At 39.1% G+C, this 24,327-nt stretch overlaps 1 pseudogene; it reads right to left on the bottom strand.

Annotated features, from left to right (window-relative positions):
- Nucleotides 1-2,320: 2,320 nt before the first annotated feature.
- Nucleotides 2,321-7,717, bottom strand: LOC149195807 (leucine aminopeptidase-like; annotated as a pseudogene).
- Between the last annotated feature and the right edge of the window lie 16,610 nt (nt 7,718-24,327).

Here is a 24,327-nt window from a genome sequence, read left to right as displayed (position 1 = left end):
TTTCATCCTCATAGAGCTATAACTTTCATTGTTTTGCAGGTTTGGGGACTAACATGAGGGCTGAAATATTAGCCCTATGGGGAACACTCACATGTGCTTTGTGGCTCACGTTCGAGGAAATTTTATTCACTAGAGATTCGACGACAACTATCGATTGGGCCTTGGGGAAATCCTCTCTGGTTGTCTTGTCTCTTCGCCACTGGTTGGATCAAATCTCCTCTATGTGGACATGTTTTCTCTCCATCTCCTTTTGCCATATTTACAGGGAGTAGAATTTTTGGGGAGATCGGCTCTCGCATCTTCGCTTAGCTGCCGAGCCTGGACTGATCCAATTTGAATGCCTGGCTCAGGATTCTACTATTAGCTCTCGTGCCTTCCCCTATACTTGAAGTTCTTTTTTCTATCTTTTGAAAGGTGTTTTTGGTCCTTTTCCTTCTGAACATGGGTCATTTCAGGCTACACTCCCTGCTCCCCTGCTTTTGCAGCAGGAGTACTCTATTTTGCAGCGAGAGTGCTCTATTTTTTTTCAGCCACAAATGTCTAATTTGCGATCACCTAGGATCCTTGCTATTTAGCATATATTATGGTTTATGTTCACTGTATATTGGTAGCCAATTATATTACTATATGAACGGTTGTTTTTTTGGTTCTAAAGGGAAATGTTAACCGTTCATTGCATCCAAAAGCCAATCGTTGAAAAAGCCTGGGCACTGCTGGTTTTCATACGAGATATTACACTTTGATGGCGTGTAAGAATAAACAACTACTAAATGAAGTACTGTCGCTCTCCCAGCTAAAGTAATAAACAAACTACGCCAGACCCTAAAGCACAGCCAACAGTAAATAACACTGCAAAAAGAATATTACTACTACATTCTTCTGGCATAGTATTCAACGGACACGTCCTGGTGAGGCCACCCATGCTTCTGAAATGTATCTTGTCAGGATTTCTCTGGTCAACTTCCATTTCATAAATAGGCACCCATAACATCATATCCCTGGTCATCACACCCTAACTATTGGACTACATTCTCGGGACTTCTGGAACAACTGGATTTATAGGAGAAAATGAGCTGTCTGTAGATGAACTCGAAGGCGGTTAATTGCACACCACGTGATGGCAGTGAAGTTTGTCATCATAATTTATGTGGGCCCTCACTCTTCGATAACGTAGGTTTTCTTTACGCGAATACATGGTGCTTGGCATAGTTGCGTGAGATCATAATAAATCTTTACGTAAGGCTATCCCCGAATATCATTCACAGGAAAGTCGATGGGTCCGAGGAACGATTGGAAAGGAGCATGGGTCCAATTTCCTCAAATATTAAGCCAATGTTTACATAACGCTCTGACCGAATATCACCGACAGGATGGTGGGAAGGAGTACCATAATAAAAAGGCCCAATCCCAACTATCACAATTTTTATTTATTTTTAAATACTTGCTGATTTCCCTGCACCATTTAGACTTTTGGAGCAGCCCTAAAAACGTCAACGGAGGTCACATTTTGGCACTTCATAATTAAAATTTCAAGAAATTTAATTAGAGAAGTGTTTGCAGCACCATCTAGACTTTTGGAGCAGCCCTAGACTTTTGGAGCAGCCCTAAAAACGTCAACAGAGGTGGCATTTTGGCACTTCATAATTAAAATTTCAAGAAATTTAATTATAGGAGTGTTTGAAATTAAATCATAGGAGTGTTTGAATTATTTTTTGGATGGTAAAAATAGATTTAGTACTGAATTATTTTTTGAATGGTGAAAATAGATTTAACATTATTGAGAATCTTTGGTACTCAAAATCCTATTCAAATTTCCAAAAAATTCTGCCAATTTGTTTTAGTAAAATTATGGTTTTCATCTAAATCAAATTAATGCAATAATCAATCTATATGTGAATATGCTGCGTAGAATATGTATGGGCAAAAGTGGGTCCCTTGTTCCATAAACAAAAAAGTCTTATACACTAATTTGGTGTCCAACTTAGTCATAACCTTAAAATTAGAAAATAATAATAATAAAATTCGTAAATGTGAGTGTAATTGTCTTTAAATATTTTAATTTACAATTACATTTATAATATTTAAAGAGACACCACATTTTTTCAGTACCGCTTTTAGGGAGAGATAACACATTGTTTAACACTTAATTTTATTTAGGGTGTAGATCTAGATAAGTCAGAGGTGTTTAGAGGTGTTTTGAGAGAAAGTTGATTGAGTTGATATGAATTTAGTATTTTTCTTTATTAAGAAGTTTAATCTAGTCATTACTTTTTCCTTCTATATTTTTAGTAAAAGTATTTTCAATGGCAAAAAAGACTGATCATAGTAGGGCAAGCGTAAAGAATTTGAAAAGGTTGCACACTCGTGATGGCTTTATTTTCTTGGGGAGAATATTCATGTAACACTTCCACTCTTCAACCTGCCACTTTCTCTCTTCGTCATTAAAGGGCATTCGTTTGGTAATGAAGTCTCATGATGCATAAAAGACCTTGTCGTGGATGGTGGAAATGGGCTCCATGACATCTAGAGGAATTCCAGTCCCATCTACCCAAACATTTAAATCGACTTTATTCTCTATGTTGGGGAGATTATTCTTTAGAAAGGCCAAGAATGTATCGGTATCAAGGGATTGGAACTTGAAACATTGGATATATTTCTTTAGAAATTCATCGAACTCAGGGCACCCAACTAGCACTCAAAAATGTCTAGGTATCAATAGATTGAGTTTGGATTTTTGCATCAATAAAGCTAAACTTCACACCTGTAGAATTTTGTAGAATTTTTCTACAAATCAGCTAGCTCTAATACCATGTAGAACTTTTTCTACAAATCAGTTAGCTCTAATACCATGTAGAAATTTCCCACGTGTAGATCAACCTGGTAATGCAATGTACTAAAGCAAAACACTTGATCTACTTCTACAACCAATTTAGTGGAAGTTTAATTGAACATGAGCAACATCAATAAGAACACATATAACTGATATGGAGAAATCAATTACACATAACGTAGAAGATATAACCAAGGGAAAGCACCAGCCTAAAACCCCATCTCTGTATTATCATACAAGTGGAAATATGTCCAAATTACACAAAGCCTTAGCTCAGAATCTATCCAGCTCTCAGTATAATCCCTCTGCTGCTCATAGATAAACAAAGGCTTCTCACAAACCTTCTACTTTGCCCTCCAAGACTCCTATTTCTATGCACAGTTTTCCGGGGTCCTCTAGCTGTAACCTATGTGATTCTCACCTCACACACAACACTGACCTTTGAAATAACTGCACAAACCTGAAGGAGATAAATCCTCATCATGGATGAGCTTCCTTTATAGGAAAAATATTCATCCAACTGATAGTAGATTGTCCCTTCTCTGATCTCAACTGGGTCTCTGTCTGAACTACCATGCATTAGTTATCCATGAAAGAATACTCAGTTATCTGAAAATAACTGTTGTCACATGCATGCAAGTATCAAAAAACTGTATCTCATTAATTTAACAACTTGTTAAATTAATCTAACTGAACTTGACTAAGTTAAACTAAGTCAACTGGTCCTCTCAATATAGAACTCATCATTAATTCCTCAATCAGTGGAGAAAATCAAGGACACATTCCCCAATCGGTGGAGAAATTATTGCATGTTCTCACAAAGACTTCAAGTTTGATTTTCCTTAACTAATTAACTCAATGAGAATTAATTAATTAATATTCAAACTGCTGGTAAGACCAAATTCAAATTTTACTTCCTATTTTAGACCAAAGACTGTCTAAAAATAGGAATCCAACTTGAACTGCTAAAAATAGAACTTTTATTTTTAGCACTTCCATTTTTCATTCCCTCCTGCCCAATCCAGCACTGATGCCCAAACTACTATTTTTAGCACTTTTATTTTTAGCAATTTCTTGTTGCCAATTTTCAACACTCCCTCTCAACATGAAAGGGTTCCTCTCGAACCCGATCCTGTACCTCTGTAATGTTCTGCATGCAACACATCTACCAAGTGTGGTTGCTCCAGCAACTCTCGGAACAAAAAAAAACTCCCAACTGATCACTTTGTTTCTCTAGAAACATACTCTGATGCTGAAGCTCTACTTGCTACTGACAAGTGCTCCCTCTCTAACCTCTACGCTACCGCAACATTTCCATGCATCTCGCACCATTGCACCCTTCTCTGTGCTACCCTAGATAGTGCAACACACTTGTGCCTCTCGCATTGTTGTAGCCTGCATGCTCTGCGTTGTCCTGGGATTCCCTGCACTATAGCTCTCTCTGCCTCTCCATCTGCATCTGTCTCTACCAAATCAGTCAGTTTTTGCTACTCCACATCGGGGCTCCTGTAGCAAGGTCTCCTCTAAGAGATTGGGTACCTCAAGGATCATGCCCCTCCTCCATGGGACGATCACTCCACATCGCCCAACCTCCTACTTGGAGGTATGGCTGCATGTGATCCCTCTATCCACCTAGCTGTAAGCTTCCCCCTACTAGAGGTCTCTGCATGAGTAGATGTCTCTACTCAATCTCCTCTCAGCTTGTCTAATTGTGGCTGCTCCACAACCTCCCGAAGTTGTTGCACCAATTGTGGCTCCTCCACAATTGTCTGAGACTTCTTCTGGCGCTGCATGTTGAGAGGTAATATACTCTCCCTCTCAACCACCAAGTCTCTAACCTTTGCCTTGCTTCTCAAGGCTTTGCATACATCTTGTACCTCAAGTGCATACGAGTTCTTGGCTAGCACACCAATCTATTTCATATTTCCCATCGTCATGAAATTTTCTGGCAAAAGAGTTGATTCTAAATCAACGATATCTCCCTCATCTGAACTCCGATTCAGCCAACAATTTTTTCTTATTTTTGGTAATTTTCTACAAGGATTCCAAATCTGCTATTTGTTTGGAAAAATTTTGTACAAAAATTTTCAAATATGCTCTACAAACTCTTCGCCCAAAACTCAAAACTTTGAAATCTCCTCTCAGTATATTGTTCTTCCTTGATAACTTATGCTCTAATACCATGTAGAATTTTATAGAATTTTTCTACAAATCAGCTAGCTCTGATACCATGTAGAAATTTCCCACCTATAGATCAACCTAGTAATGTAATGTACTAAAGTGAAACACTTGATCTATTTCTGCAACCAATTTAGCAGAAGCTTAATCGAACATGAGCAACATCAATAAGAACACATATAACTGATATAGAGAAATCAAACAAACATAACATAGAAGATATAACCAGGGGAAAGCACCAGCCTAAAAACCCATCTTTGTATTATCATATAAGTGGAAATATGTCCAGATTACACAAAGCCTTAGCTCGGAAGCTATCCAGCTCTCAGAATAATCCTCTGCTACTCATAGACAGTCAAAGGCTTCTCATAAACCTTCTCCTCTACCCTCCAAGCCTCCTATTTTTATGCACAGTTTTCCTAGGTCCTCCAGCTGTAACCTATGTGACTCTCACCTCACACACAACACTGACCTCTAAAATAACTGCACAAACCTGAAGGAGATAAATCCTCATCATGGATGAGCTTCCTTTATAAGAAAAATATTCATCCAACTGATAGTACACTGTCCCTTCTCTAATCTCAAATGGGTCTTTGTCCGAACTACCATGCATCAGTTATCCATGAGAGAATACTCAGTTATCTGAAAATAACAGTTGTCACATGCATGCAAGCATCAACAAACTGTATCTCATTAATTTAACAACTTGTTAAATTAATCTAACTGAACTGACTAAGTTAAACTAAGTCAAATGATCCTCTCAATATAGAACTCATCCTTAATTCCTCAATCAGTGGAGAAAATCAAGGACACATTCCCCAACCAGTGGAGAAATTATTGCATGTTCTCACAAAGACTTCAAGTTTGATTTTACTTAACTAATTAACTCATGGAGAATTAATTAATTAATATTCAAACTGCTAGTAAGACCAAATTAGAATTTTACTTCCTACTTTAGACTAGGGATTGTCTAAAAATAGGAAGCCAACTTGAACTACTAAAAATAAAACTTCTATTTTTAGCACTTCCATTTTTCATTCCCTGTTGCCCCATCCATCACCGATGCCCAAACTGTTATTTTTAGCACTTCTATTTTTAGCAATTTCTTGTTGCCAATTTTCAACAACACCCACTCAACATTGACATTATGTGTTACCTATAGGAGGATGAGAATGGAATCAAAACAAGAAACATATAAATAAGAAAAACAACAATAAAGGGAAAAGAGACTGAGTAAAACCTAACTCTCAATATACAAAAGGAATTGAAAACCCTTTTCGTAAGGGACAAGAGAGTAAACATCCTTGGGATCAACCACTTCCTGGTTTGTTGTGAATTTGGTAAAATTCCATATTATCTTTGGATCTAACCATCTCATCCTTCAAATCTTAGTAAATTAAGACAATGTTCAAAGCATCACACTCCACACCTTGTACAAATGCCAAGAATTATTCGCTCTGCATATTTCGTAAGCTGTGAAAAAATACACTTCCCAAATCTTAAAACCCTAAACCCTAAAAACTCAAATCGTCAACAATGTGTTTTATATGGAATATGGTAAATATAGTTAGGTGTGTATGTAATAATACCTCATTTGGCCAAAAGTCATTATTTATGGGATTAGTGATGATATTCCCAGTCGAGTTGTGTGCAAGCTGATGCGCCACAACCTGCCCACCACTCAAATTCTCTGCAATGGTAGTGGGGATTACGAAGAGAAACCTGAGATTCTCCATTCCTACAAATGGGAAACTTAGGGGAAAGATAAGGAGATTGAACCTCTCCCATTCATATCCACCAAAGAACTTTCCCCACAATTCATTACCTCCTCTGTGTTTATGAACTCATGTTTTACATATTATAGAATAGGAAAAGGTTTAGAATAAATCCTAGTCCTAGTGCCAACCTCCCTATAAATAGTATTCCCCACCACAAATGAAAACATATATGGAGGTATTGGTTGCTACATTGAAAAATGCTCAAAAACTCTTCCATGCATTGCCCACTTCTGATTAGGGCATGCTCCCTCTACTTCTCCCATGGAAGGATCCATTCAGTCCTTATGGGTAGTAGACGTTACATAGCTCATTTTTTCAAGAATAATTAGCACAACGAAATAGCGAATCCTCGTTCTCAACGTATCATGACAAGGTAATATAGAACGAGTAAGGATAGACCGGCATTGGGTGTAGAGATATAGATTTTTTTCCCTACAATCTGTGCTGCATTCAACCATTAAATAATTGAAGTTCATTGACGGGTTTTGAATGATATAATAAAAGAGATTTGATTTGTAAGGGAAACTTTGAGAAGAATTCCCTTGATGGTATAATGACTTTTCAAAATGAAAGGCATGAAAGAAGAGGACGAAAATGATCCAGAGGTGTCATGCTAAACTCCATGTATTTCAAGGAAACTAGTATTAAGATATATATTGTAGAATAAGGACTTTTAAGAGTTAATAACATACCCATCAATTTCTTTGCTACTAAAGTCAAAACACAATGAAAGATGTACATTTTGGGCTAGAGGATGCACTGAATCTGTGAAGGAATCAGGATAAATTAGAGTCGTATTATAGTCATATTCTTAGTCAAAATTTCTCTCTACATTTCTCACTTTTGCTAAGGCTACTGAATGGTGTATGTGGTGATAGTGGTGGTTGTATATTCCCACTACTATGCCTCTGCCTCTGCCTCTACCACCCATTCCTGCACATGCCTATGCTTCTCCTGCAGAATGCTAAACCTGATCAATGATTTTGTTGAAATTTTTGTTATTTGGTTCTCTGATTTGTTAGTCACATGCAACAAAGATGAACACAGTCACCAGGAAGAAGAATCATTTCATCTTGCAAAAGGTTGGGGAGCCAATAGATTGTCCACTATGGTCAATTCAACCTACCTCCAAGCCTTTATCGATGAAAGGTTTCTGAATTAAAAAGGCATCATTTGAGATTTCTTGGTCAAAGGTGGTTCAAGTCTGACGTAGGTGCAAACCATGGACAAAACAAAAACGTTGATGGAGCTCTCTGAGGGAGAAGCTAAGATTGTGAAAGACTTCTATGCATAAGGCCCGAACCAGTATTTTCGGTGGTGAAGGTGACATAATATCTATTGCAGATGGTGAAGGCCATCCACTCACACGGGCTTGGGAACCTAAACCCACATGTCAATTTTCTATTTGGAGGAAGACGACAAAACATATGCCTATGTGATTGTTTGAATCGACCAAGGCAAACCGCACAGAAAAATGCCTATCAACTTAAAAATAATATAAATACATTTTAATACTAATTTCATTTCCAAATTCAGCTCTTTTAATAATGTAAATCTAAATAAAAATAATATCAATAACAATTTCATTTCCTCAAACATACGACAAGTCTAAATATTCAAAAGAGTGAAGGGAACTTTACTTCAATGGTTCATGAGGCAGAATACTTGCTAAGGTTTTGCAAACGGGATAGCAAGCTAAGTGGGCTTGCTTGTGAGGAAAACTCAACAGTTAAGCGCACTTGAGCCAGAGGCGATCTGGGATAGTTGACCTCTTGGGAAGTCATGGTTACCAGGTGCAAGCCCATGAAGTGATGATTAACGCTATGTGATTCATTTCACTAGTTTCAATCCCACTTCCTCACCCCTGTGAGCATCACCCAATGCAATGAGTGCTAAGTGGAATATTCAAAAATCATGAAAAATTAGTCAGTTATGACTACCTCTCATGGAAATGGTCATAAATGAATGACTTACTTAACGTAGTTGAATCCCACAGAAAATAAATAAATAAATAAAAAATAAAATAAAATAAAATTATATCTAAGTCTAAAATTTATACAATGTATATAATTATTGGCCATTCACTTTGTTGTGTTCTTTTCTTCTCAAAGATGTATGAAAATAACCCACTTAATATTGTGGATGACAAACAATCTCAAAAATATAAATGGCTGTTAAATGTTGCAGATCTGCAGTAGCTGATAGAAACAAAAGTTGGAAAAGTCCAAATCTATGCTACAATCATAGTTAAATAGAAAAAAGAAAGAGTAATAACCCCAATTATCCATTGGAAACTAGATATATATAGAATAATTATATTATACCACATGTGAAGAGAATAAATAAATGTTACCAGCCCCCCTCTATGGGATGGGTTCTTGGCTATCGTCAAACATCTTAAGCTTGTGTAGAGTCTCTCTCCTTTATAATGTGAAAACCCAGCAAAGATATGGCGTGTGACAATGAAAATAATCAGAGTTACAACAATGAGTGCAACAATGAAAATAATCAAAAGTGAATAATGAATGGAAAACCCTCCTATTTATAACAAAATATTGAGTTATCTTTGAATAATGAGCAATAATAAAATATTATTGGTCCCATTCTTGGAATAACCACTTGGAATATTTTATTATATTTGTTTAGGAGAGAAAATATTTAAAATTTTATTTAGAAATAATAAATAAATAAATTATTTATTTATTATCTCAACGAATTAGTTAAGGAATAATAAACAAATAAGGATTTATTTAATTATTCCTAAGGGATTGAGTCAAATTTAACAAAGAATAATAATTAATTAGTGATTAATTAATTATCCTTAGAGAAAAATAAGATAAATAATTATTTATCTGTTTATTTTTCATGATTACGTCAAATTTGACAAGGAATAATAATAAAACGGTGGTTAAGTTAATTTTCCGAGAAGAAAATCATATAAATAATGATCTATTTAATTATTCTTCATGGTTTTAACTATAAATTACTTAACAAAGGTGGTTTATTAAGTAATTTCTCACAATGAAAGCAATTTTACTATGATAAAATTGGCTTTACATGGCGTACTTCGATCCATCAAGTAAATTAGGCTAGATGAGCAATTTTTTGTGATAATAGATTTCCCTCCAACATATGAGTGTTAGGAGAGAAACGTATGACCGAAGTATGTTGTAAAGACACGATCACTTAGACAACAGAGGGGAGTCAAGGAGAGAGAGAGGGAGACCAAAGAAGTTGAATTGAAAGAGGATAGGGACAGAGGGGGTGAGACTAATGCAAGTCTCATTTTATGTTGTGCTACTGGACCTCAATGAGGTATTGGAGGCATACCGATACCCGCCAAGATAACTTAGTAAAAAAATAATGGTTGGCCCAAACATATAAAACTGAGCAATGAAGTAAATGTTGAATGGTACATGACATGCTAGCATAACGAAGCCAGAAAATAATACAATGTGTCCCATATACATAATGCACCTGGTAAAAACATGAGCCAGGACTGAATATAATAATATCTAAGTAGATGAGATACAAATCTCGTTCCCTCAAAAAATGGGTGGGATGGAGGGTAGAACAACCGGAGAAGCCATACTGAATAAGGAAGGGCTCTGCAAAACTAAATGGATCATTTGGAGGAGACGTGCATGCAATGAACACTGTGATTGGTAGGAACCAAACCCATCAACTCTGTGGAACTACTTCTGAGGCTATAGCATAGTGGGTATTCATCCGGCATGTGGGGGGCTACCTGAAGGGGCACCCCCTCATGAGGTCTGAAACATCTCACACACACCAAGGAATCATTGGTACAATATGCTGCATCACTGGACCATCGATTGTATGGATCGCGAACATGAAACGATCAAGTCAAAGGGCAATAATGAGACCCTCTGTTTGATCCAAGGTGTTGAACAAGAATGGAAGCTTGAACTGAGATACAACACCCTCTAGGTCGTTGTTCTGAAATAAATGAGTTGATGTCGACATAATAAATCCTACAATAAATGAGGCAGGGAGGATCCTCAACTAAAGCACGAGGGAAAATATTAATGTGACTAATGGACTGACAATAGAGGTAATGGGGAATATGGGACTGGGGGCCAAATAGATGACTTCCCTTGTCAGAGCATAAAGTGCATTGGTGACCTGGCAGCGACTGACTCAGCTCTAGATGGGATGGGGATAGTGTGACTGGAGACAAAAATGGGCAACACAGGATGAACGGTATTCAAATATGCATGGAATACTGTGACATGATATGATGGTTAATAAAATAGACTCCAAGAATGCAAAGGTGACTCATTGCGGATGCTCTAAACAAGGGTGACTTGATGACGCTGCCACACAGACGAGGCCTAGTCGGGACCATGAAAACATGAGTAAATTATGGTTACTATGACAAAAATCGACATATCGTATGAAAAGTATTAAGGGGAGCTGGACCTCAATGTACCTGTGTCATTGTATGACGAAATTCGATTTTTGGAGACGATGAAGCGACCTTCTTGGAAAAATGGTTTCTAGGTGGAATGTCAAATCATCAAAAAATGAGGAAGACCCATTTTGGAGTTCGATGAGAGCTTTCCAATGGTACTAAGGGTTCATCAAATTGAGCTACTGTCTAATCACAATGGGCGATAGAAAAATTAGGGATTTTTCTATAAAAGGGCATTTTCCCTCCAATTTGGATTCACTTGCAAAGTGAGTTGTGGTTAATTTGGAGAGGAGGAAAAGGTCATAAATCTTGTGGAGATCGTAGTGGATAAACCGACCGTCAGAATCAGGATCTGCAACTTTCAGGTAGGTGGCCTTACTCATCTCTTCAATTTCAGTGGTTTATTTCCTGATTTTGGCACCTGGTGGCTCCCTTAGAGACCCCTGCTCTTGTTCATGGTCTCATCGCACTTTCTGGGCCTAGAATTGTGATCTGGCTCACAGGAAATAAATAGAAACCTATAAGCTCACACTTTCTGGGCTGAAAATTGCGATTTGTGGTTGGGGAAAGAGTTGGTATGCTAGCCTGGTGGGGGATACAAGTTGATCAGTGTAGCTGATTACTTTCTTTTCTGAAATGACAAGAGATGTGGTGTTTTGCAGATATGGTAGAGCTGAAAATTAATTGGCGTGAATGAGACTTGGATAGTCTTCGATCTGAGATCTAGGGGGATCATGTGGTTCAAGGGGCATTGGCTCGTTATGGGGTTCCCAAGTTGATAGACAACCCATTGATGAGGGTAGGTGAGCCCTTGCTATCGAGAATTCTGAGCTATTGGGATGCAAATGAGGAGATCTTTGTTGTGCAAGGGCACAAGATCGAGCTCACATTAAAAGATATTTACTTTTTGACTCGACTATATCCCCTTGGAGTGGTGGGGGATATTCATCTAGTGTTACCTCATGCGAGGAACATAACTAAGTTCGCAGAGCACCGTTGTTGATGGGGTGTCCGTGACAAGGGCAAGATTATCCCGCTTGTTGATCTAGAGAGGTTGGAGACACAGGTTGTTTCCATAGTTGTGCTATGGGTCTTGGGCAGCCAGGCAATCCACCACATCACTGGTGGGCAAATGATGTTTTTTTAGAGTGTGTTGGCTACGACCTACTATGGGTGGGCCCAGATGATGTTATCGTTGATGAAACGACAGTTGAGTCTTTGTAATACGCCGATGAATCGTGGATGCACTTTTGGTACAATACTGTGTGCATTCTTCTTTGAGAAGATACTTACTATACATCCTCATGTACAGATCCGAGATGGGGGCCCACAGGAGCCCAGGATGCGCCGCTGGGGGTAGCTATTATGGAGAGGAGGAGGAGGGGTAGTCGGACGGGTGTTCCGACTCAAGTTTTTCTCACAATGGGATTAGATGCCCCTTGAAATTTATGATTACCCTTACAGCGATATGAACTATCAGGGGGATCTTGACTTTCCACTCTCGCCCAGGCGAGCATGGGGACCATATTGTAAGTGTTGAAGCTATGATTTATGGTGCATTTTATATTTTTGTCACATGTATATGGTACTAAGTGTGAAATATGTTGTATACATACATACCACTGGTGAAGCCAGTAGGATATGCAGGTCAAGCCACAGCGGCTAGGGCTCCAGATTAGGGGACATCATCATCACAATAGGGTCTAGAGGATACTGTGTTGCTTTCTGATTTCCATCGTAGGTTTGATGTACTTTTGACTGAGGTTTTAGAGAGTGGATGGCACGAGTTAGAGGACCGATACACAGATGAGTGCACCAGTCTTCCCTTAGAGTGGCGAGGTATCGTGCGGCGCGTGGCAATAGCAGGTCAGGTAGTACGTATCTACGTGCAGGTGGAGGAGATCCTTTGGCGCGAGATACGCTGGACAATGACTAGATGCAGGTACACATGGGTCCCTTTGATTGTGATTTTTGTAACATGCTATGGGCATGTTGGATGTATTTAGAGCTATGGTTGCAAACACTTATATGATACATAATATGATTATTCATTTTATATGATGATGATGGTTCGCCATTTGTTTTATTTATGGTTGTCTTATGTGGTATACATGTGATAAATTCCAATATAGAATGTTTTTTGCAATGGTATCTACATGGTGATTGTGGGCTCTAGGCACATGACTGAAAGTAATGGTTTCAAATTCACATACCAATAGCCTCACTCGTAGATATTTTCTAAATAGGACTTGGTTATGCACATGATACACACCATTCAATTGCAAGACAAGTAACAAGGAATCTAAACAAACATGAACATGAAGGATGTGATGGACGAGGGCATCGACTAAAAAACCTATCATTGCATCATATTTTTCCTAATTATTGGTGGCATATCCAATGCACACACCGTTTGAAAGGACTAATGTATTCAAGGGGGTAAAAATGGCCCAGGCTATAGAGGCTATATTACGAGAGAAGAGACTTGCACTGTCAGTATGGCTGATATACGGTGTGGATGATGGATCCATATGAAAGGTGCAAAAGACAACAGATAAGATGATGCAATATACCTGACTTAATGGTAGAAATAAAGACACGTAAATCAAAGGGATGTTCTATGGGAAAATTTTCTTGAGGTAGAGCGCATTGAGAGAATTAGGAAGGAAATGGACTTCAAAATCCTCTAAAGAATTGCCCACTTACTTAATGGTAGGGGTAATTATGGGTAGACATAGCTTCCATGGTGTTCATCAGGGTAGGAGATGGGTGGACGAGAAGAAGACTGACTACATGATGTGGCAACATTACTTGGTGAATAAAACTGAGAGAGAAGGTTCACATACACATCGTCTTGAATGGTAGACGTCAGAATGGTAGACGAAATGCCTACTGATGTTGAGACCTGGGATTCTGTGGAAGGAGGGTCGATAGAAATGTGTGCAACAACCTCAAGAAGGTTTGCCGGCGAGGAACTCAAGGATGATGACAGGTAAAGCATGGGGCCTGTGGTGTCTGTCATCTCAACATCGGGGGGAGGGATCACAATAGTAGGGCCAAAGATTCGCTATTTTGGTGGACTTGGGTTACTAGAATCCACAGGTAGATGAGTAGAGGCCCAACTACGACTGGCCTTGTATTCACGAATTTCCACAAGGCAATCGCGAAATTCATCTAGACGAGGGAAACAATGGGAATAGTGACCATAAAGATCACACAGGGCACAAGCATGGTTTGTGCGAAGAATTTTGAGTTTATTAGGTGGGACCAATATGTTAACATGGACTTCCTAAATATTCAACTCGGGAAACACTTCATGAACCAACGGTTTAAGTTGAGGAAGTTCAGGACAATTGTTGGTGGTGTGCCCAACAATTTACACAAAGAGCACAGGGGTGTCGGCTTTGGGGCCTTATGGGCTGGAGGAGTTTGGGGAGCCTTGTCCTTTGAATATTTCCTTTCGGCTTTGCCCCCCTGCCCAGATGCTTTTGCAGTAGGAGTTGGTTCCTATTGAGGTTGTAATGGCACTGAAGCAGTGACAGGGGTCATGGGGACCTTTTGAACTAAGGTGAAAGTGTGATAAGGTCTTGGCTAAACAAGAAGAATGTTTGTAGGGGGATCGATGTACCATACTCAGTTACCGAGATTCATGTTAGGAAGGACCAACGAAGCCATGACAGGTACAAAAAAAAACTACTGGAGGGGGTTAATAAGAAAGGTATATAGCCGACAAGATAATGTACTGGCGAATTAGCTCCTGGATGGTTAATACCTTGAGGAATAGTTCCTGGAGGGAACATAGGAGATGCACCCACAAACGTAAGAGATCTTGGGGGAGAGGGTCTAGAGGGTTCAGCTGGAAGAGCAACATCAGGATGCTGAGTAGCTGGCTATTGCTCAGGTGTACCAGACTATTTATGGGTAGCTCGTGACGCTTGTAACATGCAAACACTCATGGAAGTAGGTTTTGAAATGGGAGGGGACACACCAGGGAAGACACCTAACAATGAGGAATCCTTATAGACTCCAGGTGAAATATTGTTGGTAGGAGTTGAAGACTATTTGTCAGAAATTGGCGAGATAATGGACTCGGTGGAGGTCATGGATGCCATCTCATAGTAAGTTGACTGATCGGTGGTAATGATCTTACCTTCATGGGGGAAGCACATCTCGCAGAACACCATAGATGCAATGGTTGACATGGCGTATGTGTAAGTATGACCTAAGAGAATGTTGTAGTCCAAAGGGGCATCAATGACTTCAATATCGACATGGGCAATATTTTCCGAAAGGGTCACTGGACAGTTTCGGTACATACCAAGGGGCTAAGAGAGGTGTCCATCCCAAGCATGCCAAAGTGATGGTGGAGGGGGACAACTTAGGGGACTTAAGTTGTTTCCAATCAGCAATGAACACCACACAGGTGGATGCGCCTTCGTCAATAATGCATCTAGAGAGGATGGAATTACAGACTCTAACTTGTGTCTGGAAAGCAACAGATGAAGGCAATGGGGGGTGCTTTGATGTATCAACTGGGAAGAAAATCAAACGATTGTCGAAAGGATCCACTGCACGCAACAGAGTTATTAGAGCTTTCTTTTGGGAAGGGCACGACTAGAGGAGTTCCAATGTTGACATGGCGGCAAGTGATTGCTCCAAGTTGTATACTATATTGTATGTATGGGAAACTCAGTTAGAAGTCGCATTACGGTGCAATGGTCCCTTTAGGATCTTAAGAATGGTCTCAACTTTAGGTTGAGAGACCTGTAAACAACCATTTGGTGTCATAAGAGGCTTAGAAAATACTTTGGTTTTGGACTCAGTAGCTGACAAAGTGGAGGGCTTGTCATATTGACGCGACCAAGTTTGTAGGTTGATATTAGACGGGTTAACCTCATCAGAGTTCATCATAAGGATCTGGTAGTCACTGGGACCAGAAGGTTGGGGGAGGTGGGCTGCTTGACCTGGCTGGGGTTGAGTAGCAATAAATCCTTGCTGAGGGAAAGGATTTGTGAGCATTGTCGGTTGGGTTGGCACAGGAATTTGAGGTGATTGTTGACCTCTAAAAGATGCTTTAGCTTCCCACATTTGACACATCTGGGGTAAGAGGGAACACTCATGTGTATAGTGGCAATGTACACCACAACATGCATAAGGCTTGTTCATACGAATAGGCTTGTTCTACCTAGGTTGGCTACCTTGTTGTTGGTTGTTGGTGTTAGGCTAGTTCCCCTGGGGTTCACTAGGATAGTTACTTTTGTTACCCTGGTTACCCTTGTTAACCTTCCCCTTATTCTTTTTCTTCAAATTTGGGGGATTGGTAGAACTCTATTGCGCAAACACCTAACCCTAATGGGGCAGTGGCTATTAGGGCTGAGGATGCATGGGAGTCCGCGGCGCTAATGCTTTAGGGGTTGGACCACTCGACTGTGCATAAGGAGGAGCAACAGTTTGTTAGATGGGTTGGGGTATAGGAAACATGTTGCTAGCAAGAGGGGCATAAGTGTTGGAGGAACTAGTGCCCCCTTATGGGTAGCCATAACTCTGTTGAGTATATGGCGAACAGTGTGAAAGAGATCCAACGATACCCTCGGCGACGTGAGTTGCCCCCTATGCATTAGCACTTCTAGGACAAGGGAGCTTTAGAATGACAGTATAGACATAACCGGATTGTGCATAAATCAGATCATATCTCAAAGCGGTCTGGAGAGCTTCTTCCTTGGTCTGAGGAAAATGGGATGTGACATATTTCCCAATGGGGGGTAAAAGGCTCTTAACAAACCAGTCTAGATAGACATGGTCTTCGAAAGGTGGGGCACGACATGTGCTCCTCCTTCGACGCCACTCCTGAACATGGTCAGAAAGGTGAGTGGCAGAGGACTGATGGAATGTGGTCAATAGGTCCATAGTAGTTTTGTATCAGAGAGCTAACTGGAAATATGAAAGGAATGCTTTAGAAAGCATCGCGAAAATGAAATGAGATGCAGATAGCTGGTCTACATACCATTTCGCAGCATATCCAATGAGCATGCACTAGAAGAGACGAAGACGAATGGAGTCATCAGTTATGGAGTTGGACGAACACCACATGTGGAAGGATCGAAAATGGTTGGTAGGATCCTCTCCAGATATACCCTAAAACATTGGTATGTCTAAGGGAAGCTTAGTTGGCACAGAGGGCCAACTAGCATCTGGTGAATGGGGTAATTTATCAACTGGTTAATATCTGGTAGACTTAACCCAGCTATAAAGGGGAGCACGGGGGTTGCCAGAATCATTCTTGAGACTGTTCTACTTGATGTGACCACCAGTATAGAAGCAAAGCCAACACCAGGTTGGGTTCCTGCACTTTCTATGGGTCCTGGCATGGTGACGATATGTGGTGAAGGAGGGTCGAAATCAGATAAGGAATCAAAAGAACCAGGAGAAGTGTCAGTATGGGGACTCGGACGACTACGAACTCGAACCGGACAAGGAGGAGTAATACGCCGAAGTGGAAACTGGGGGTGAAGGCCTAATAGTCTCTATGGCACATGCCTTGGTGGCGCAATGATGGTAAGACACACGCGACACGGAAATGGTGAAAGGCGGGGAGATAAATTTGTTATGTTATGTCTTGGCTTGGTGGTGTAAAACAAGCACCCTTCGCTTAAGGTGTGCTTCTGTGTGCAACTGTATTAATTGATTAAGCCCATATCATGTTTTTAAAAAAGAGAAAAGCTTGCTAAAAATAAACTGAAATAAATAATAGAAAATGAACAACAAAACGATTAACTAAACCCCACCCAAACTGGGTTTGGAAACACTGTACTGCTTGGTGGCTAAAATGATGGGAAATAAACTAAAACGGTTAAGAGATTTGAATGACTAGGATCAAGAGACACTAAGATGTTGGATAGTGGTGCAAAAACAACAAAAAACCAGAGGGAAGATCACTGGAAAAAGATAGGGAGATGGGTGCAACACCTAGGGCAACTGATGGGACCCTAAGGAAAATGACCAAACAAGTTTAAATGTGAAACTATGGATGGTAACAACCTATCTTAATATATCAAAAACAAAATATTACAGATCTGGAAAATGTGGTTGAAAGAGTTGCAGATACTCAGACTACTCTCTCAGCTAACCTCCTTCTAAAAAGTTGGAAGTGTACTAGAAGCCCTAGGGGAGTCTAAATTCGACTTTGACGAGTAAGTCAGAGTGGATCAAGGCCTAAGCGAGATGAGACAGAGGTAAAAAAACCAGCAGATAGCTCTCTGCAAAACCTAGAGACCGATCTAAGAAAACCCTAAAACCCAGAAATCACAGGTACTGACCTATTTCTCTATAGGGTTCACACTTTTTGGGTTGAAAGGTGCATTTTGGAGCCCAGATCACACTTTTTGGGCTAAAAACTTTGATTTCTATTCTGTAGATCCTCTTTGGAAAATCTCGGAAAAAAGTGTCACCTTTATCGCCGTTGGTTCCAGTGACCCGAAGAAAAGACTGGAAAGCTTGCGAAAGTCAGAAATTTATTAGATCTAGGGTTAAAAAATAGGAAACATTAATAGAATGGAAAAATAAGAAACCCTAAGTTGAAAACCAAAGGTCACCCAAGTTTTTGGATCTGAAGTATAAAACCCAACGGAGTCACCAATTTTGTGATTGGCAACAATTAGAAAATTCCCGAGCGGAGTCGCCAATTTTGTTGTAGTGTTTTCTTGTCAAATATATAGGAAAATAACCCACTTAAGATTGTGGATGACAAACAATCTCAACAATATAAATGGCTAATAAACATTGTAGATCTACAGTAAATGATAGAAACAAAATTTTCCAATGTCCGAATCTATGCTACAATCATAGCTAAACAACAAAAAGAAAGAGTAATAACTCCAATCATCCAATGGAAACCAGATATGTAAAGAATAAATTTATTGTAACACATGTGAAGGGAACAAATAAATGTTACTAGTCCCCCTATATGGCATGGATTCTTAGTCATCATCAAATGTCTTCATCTTGTGCAGAGTCTCTCTCCTCTATAATGTGAAAACCCAACAAGGATATGGTGTGCGATAATGAAAATAATCAGAGTTACAAGAATGAGTGCAACAATGAAAGTAATCGAAAGTGAATAATGAATGGAAAACCATTCTATTTATAACAAAATACTGAGTTATTCTCAAATAATGAACAATAATAAAATATTATTGATCCCATTCTTGGAATAACCACTTGGAATATTTTATTATATTTGTTTAGGATGGAAAAAGTATTTAAACTTTTATTTAGAAATAATAAATAAATAAATGATTTATTTATTATCTCAATGAATTAGTTAAGGAATAATAAACAGATAATGATTTATTTAATTATTCCTAAGGGATTTAGTCAAATTTAACAAAAAATAATAATTAATTAGTGATTAATTAATTGTTCTTAGAGAAAAATAATGATTTATCTGTTTATTTTTCATCATTGGGTCAAATTTGATAAGGAATAATAATAAAACAGTGGTTAAATTAATTATTCCTAAAAGAAAATCAAATAAATAATGATTTATTTAATTTTTCTTCATGGGTTTAACTATAAATTACTTAACAAAAGTGGTTTATTAAGTAATTTCTCAGAGTGAAAGCAATGTTACTATGGTAAAATTAGTTTTACATGGTGTACTTCAATCCATCTAGTAAATTAGGCTAGATGATCAATTTTTTGGTGATAACACACTTGCATGACCAAACTCTAAATCAAAATGACATATAATTCCTTTTCCAGAACACATAACATATATAAATGTGGGATCCTCGACCTGAATCAACTTATTGTTGCTGGTGATATGAACTTTACCTTAAATGTTAAGCAGATATGGAGTTCGAATGGCATGTTGGACCCTATGGCAGGATATTTCAATTCCCTCTTTATCTAGAAATCACTTAGGGGTATTGCACCTTGTGCTATTTGTCCCACTTGGCGAAATGGGAGGACGGGGGTGGACGACATTGCAAAGCGGTTTGACCACTTCTTCGTACACTCTTCCTTGTATGAAAAATTTCATCTCTGAGGACTTGGAAAACTCATTTGGGCATATCTGATCATGATGCCATTTTCTTCGAGTGGATGGGAGTTTATAACCCTCCCATTTAAATTTGATCACTCGTGGCTGAAATAAGATGTGTTTGTGGATATAGTTAAATAATCTTGGTTGAAGTCAGTGGAGTTAACATCGACTAGAAGTATGGATCTGGTCACTTCCAAGCTAGGCAAATTGAAACATATTATGAAGCAATGAATATACAAGAGGAAAAAGGAGCTCTCAGCAGAACTTCTGACAACTGATTTAGATATTTCCTCCCTCATGGACACAACAAAGTCAGACCATTTTTCAGAATCAAATAAGAAATCACTCACTGATCTTGTTTGTAGATGAAATAAAATCCTTAAAATGAATGAAGAGGAATGGAGGTTGAAACGAGAATTGCAATGGATACAAGCAGGGTATAAGAACACTCGATTCTTAAATAAAGTTTCCTCTAAAAGAAAGAGCCATAATTTGATTTGGCTCATTAGGAATCAGCAGAATGATACATTTGTTACCCAAAAGGATATCAAGTAGGAGGCTATTAAATATTTTAGAAACTAATTTCAGGCATCCGATGAAGCACATTCAGAGGATCAAATGGAGATGGATTCACTATTCTCTCGAATGGTCTCTACTACGGATATAGACTGTTTGGATGAGCCTATTAAATCTATGGAATTGAATGTTTTGCTAAGTGAATTGGCTAAGGATAGGAGCCTCGAGCCAGATGGTTGGTTGGTTGACCTATATCTCTTCTTCTCTAACCTGATGTGCCCAAACTTACTAGCAATGATGGAGGAAACACGTATTAGTGGGCACGTCATTGGAGTTACAAACAACACATTTTTGACACTCATTCCTAAAGTTGCAAAGATCTATATTTTTTCTAATTATAGACCAATATCATTATGAAATGTGGTTTATAAGATGACTTCCAAGATGATAGAAAATAGAATGAAACATCTGTTGTTTGCACACATCTCTTTGGAACAATTTGGCTTCCTTGCAGGAAGGCGAATCTGAGTTGCAATGATGATTACCCAAGAGTGTATCCATTATCTGCTCAACTTCCTTGGAGGACTGGATTAGGGTTGGTGCCCTTATTATGAGAAGGGAATCCTTTGTTTGGCATTGTTTAATGCAAGCTCGTCTGTGGTTGTGCAACAATCTTTGATGGGTTGTGGGCCAAGCCAACAACATTTTGGTTGGTCTTCACACCATGGTGGGCATGGAGGGTTTTCATGCCCTATCTATGTCAATCATCCTCCGCCTACACAATGGGTGTCTTCAACACCTGTCACACATTGGACTAGTTCAGCATGTGGGATTCCCTTCCACCCATTGGTATAGGGCTTATGAGTTGGAGCTACGCCGAAGCTTCATTTAGAATGGGAGACCTTGCATTCCATCTTACTCATGTTAGCATTGTTCTCATTAAGAAAGCTTATCAGCTGACTTGGGGTGGGACTTCTTACGGTGATGACATATTGGCAAAGGATGCTTATTTACATATCATAACTCGTCCCCAACGTGATCCCTTCACTTGTTGGCTGGCTTGGATGTGGAAGTGGGAGGCGGCATTAAAACTCAAATGCTTCACTTGGTTGGTTGCAGATAACCACATCTTGACTTGGGAGAACCTTCTCAAGAGAGGTTTCATGGGTCCTAGCTGTTGTTGCCTCTGCAAATCAAACTCTAAGGATGGATCCCATTTATTTCTTCACTGTCCCTTTTCCATCGCTGTCTGGACAAATGTCTCCTTTGCCCTACATTTCAACTGTGATGTGAATCACTTCTCTTGTTTTGCTTGCCTTTATAGTTGGTCCACATGCCACCCTGATTTTCATATCATTCCACTTTATGTTCTGTGGGGGTTATGGCATTGTCAGAATGCCTACATCTTTGACAATGTTGTCCCTGATCGATGTGCTACTGCCCTCAAAATTGTAAATATTTCTAAGATATCGGCCCCACTAAACCCCAGAATCATAGACATGTTTGGTCCTAAACAAACTTCAGGCAAACCTTCCCCATTGGTTCTTTCAACGAGGCATCAATGGATGGGTCTTGTGGCTGTGGTGCAGTTATATCCATTTCATCCTCCTAGAGCTATAACTTTCATTGTTCTGAACGTTTGGGGACTAACATAAGGGCTGAAATATTGGCCTTATGGGGTACACTCAGATGTGCTTTGTGGCTCACGTTGGAGGAAATCTTAGTCACTGGAGATTCGACGACAAGTATCGATTGGGCCTTGGGGAAATCCTCTCTTGTTATCTCGTCTCTCCGCCACTGGTTGGATCAGATCTCCTCTATGAGGACATGTTTTCTCTCCATCTCCTTTTGCCATATTTACAGGGAGTAGAATTTTTGGGGAGATCGGCTCTCGCATCTTCGCTTAGCTGCCCAGCCTAGACTGATCCAATTTGAATGCTTGACTCAGGATTCTACTATTAGCTCTCATGCCTTCCCCTATACTTGAGTTTCTTTTTTCATTTTTTTGAGAGGTGTCTTTCGTCCTTTTCCTTCTGAACATGGGTCATTTCAGGATACACTCCCTGCTCCCCTGTTTTTGCAGCAGGAGTGCTCTATTTTGCAGCGAGAGTGCTCTATTTTTTTTCCAGCCACAAATGTCTAATTTGCGATCACCTATAGGATCCTTGCTATTTAGCATATATTATGGTTTATGTTCACTGTATATTGGTAACCAATTATATTAATATATGAACGGTTGTTTTTTTGGTTCTAAAAAGAAATGTTTAACCGTTCATTGCAGCCAAAAGCCAATCGTCGAAAAAGCTTTGGCACTGCTGGTTTTCATACGAGATATTACACTTTGATGGCGTGTAAGAATAAACAACTACTAAATGAAGTAGTGTCGCTCTCCCAGCTAAAGTAATAAACAAACTAAGCCAGACCCTAAAGCACAGCCAACAGATAAATAACACTGCAAAAAGAATATTACTACTACTTTCTTCTGGCATAGTATTCAATGGACACGTCCTGGTGAGGCCACCCATGCTTCTGAAATGTATCTTGCCAGGATTTCTCTGGTCAACTTCCATTTCATAAATAGGCACCCATAACATCATATCCCTGGTCATCACACCCTAACTATTGGACTACACTCTCGGGACTTCTGGAACAACTGGATTTATAGGAGAAAATGAGCTGTCTGTAGATGAACTCGAAGGCGGTTAATTGCACACCACGTGATGGCAGTGAAGTTTGTCATCATAATTTATGTGGGCCCTCACTCTTCGATAACGTAGGTTTTCTTTACGCGAATACATGGTGCTTGGCAGAGTTGCGTGAGATCATAATAAATCTTTACGTAAGGCTATCGCCGAATATCATTCACAGGAAAGTGGATGGGTTCGAGGAACGATTGGAAAGGAGCATGGGCCCAATTTCCTCAAATATTAAGCCAATGTTTACATAACGCTCTGACCGAATATCACAGACAGGATGGTGGGAAGGAGTTGAGAAATGAATGAGCATAATAAAAAGGCCCAATCCCAACGATCACAATTTGTTTTTTTTTTTAAATATTTGCTGATTTCCCTGCACCATCTAGACTTTTGGAGCAGCCCTAGAAACGTCAACAGAGGTCACATTTTGGCACTTCATAATTAAAATTTCAAGAAATTTAATTAGGGGACTGTTTGCAGCACCATTTAGACTTTTGGAGCAGCCCTAAAAACGTCAACAGAGGTCACATTTTGGCACTTCATAATTAAAATTTCAAAGAAATTTAATTATAGGAGTGTTTGAAACTAAATCATAGGAGTGTTTGAATTATTTTTTGGATAGTAAAAAGAGATTTAGTACTGAATTATTTTTTGGACGGTGAAAATAGATTTAACATTATTGAGAATCCTTGGTACTCAAAATTCTATCCAAATTTCCAAAAAAATCTGCCAATTTTTTTTAGCAAAATTATGGCTTTCATCTAAATCAAATTAATGCAATAATTAATCTATATGTGAATATGCTGGGTAGAATATGTATGGGCAAAAGTGGGTCCCTTGTTCCATAAACA

Source organism: Pinus tabuliformis, chromosome 2_2 (genome assembly GCF_031772625.1).
Source record: "Pinus tabuliformis cultivar Carrire ecotype Pingquan chromosome 2_2, CPIR1, whole genome shotgun sequence".
Classification (NCBI taxonomy): Eukaryota; Viridiplantae; Streptophyta; class Pinopsida; order Pinales; family Pinaceae; genus Pinus; species Pinus tabuliformis.
This window is presented reverse-complemented; position numbering and strand designations above follow the sequence as displayed.